Here is a 1017-nt window from a genome sequence, read left to right on the forward strand (position 1 = left end):
TTGCTCTGTGCCACCTGACACGCAGCCCTTCCTGGTCGAGGTCCCTGGGTCCACCCGTCTTCCTGACTTCCCTGCCCGGTGACCCCAGCTTGTCCGTTCAAGCACCTAGGCGGGACGCGCCCTCCTGCTCACCCAGCCTCTGAGTGCTGGGCGCCTCGGGCCCTCCCAGGCCCCCTCCCCCTCTGTCCACACTTGCTGCGGAGGCCGTGCGCACGGGGCTTGTCAGCAGCATTCATTCTTGTTCTCTGCAACGCTGCATCCCCGTCCGGACTCCAGGGGCCCCAGCTGCTGGCCGCTCACCTCCACTGTGCATGTGCGGCAGCCACACAACCCCACACTGTCCTCGCCGTGTGGACCCCTGCAGTCTGCCCGCATTGGTGGACGCAGCTCTCCGCTTTGTCTGGCTCTCCTCGGCTCCGCTCAAACCCCGCACCTGGCCCAGCAGCTCGCCCTGCCGCGTGCCCAGACCTGACCACTGCCCTCGTCTCCGGCCGCACCTCGCCCGACCCACCGTGGTCTCCGGCCGCCCGCCTGCGTCCTGTTCGTGTGGAGCACAGGAGGCAAGCGATTCTTCTAGAAGTCCAGCTGGACCAAGTCCACTCTCTGCTCCGAACCTCTGGCAGCCCCTCCTCCCACCCCCAGGCCACCGAACTCACCCTGGTCCCCAGGCCGCCTGTCCGGGGTCCCCCACTCGCGTGTCTGACGCCCGACCCCGTCAGCTGCCCTCAGGGCCTGTCTGCCAAGCGCCTCCCGCTGACAGAACCCACTGCCTGGATCCCAGTCTCTGTGTATCTGCCCGGAGGCTGTGCTGATAGCACCCGTGCCCGCCCCGCGCCCCTCGACTGCCTCCTGGTGCAGACGGCATCTGGAGCACCCCAGCTTTGTGCATTCGCGTCCTCTCTGGAGGTGACCCCAAGGCTTTCGGGGCCCACGCCGCGCCTGGAGCAAGGAGCGTCCAGGGGGCACGTCACAGTACAGGCTGGACGCTTAAGTAACGAGAAAGCAGGCATGGCGGAG

This window comes from Cervus elaphus, chromosome 1 (assembly GCF_910594005.1).
Source record: "Cervus elaphus chromosome 1, mCerEla1.1, whole genome shotgun sequence".
NCBI lineage: Eukaryota > Metazoa > Chordata > Mammalia > Artiodactyla > Cervidae > Cervus > Cervus elaphus.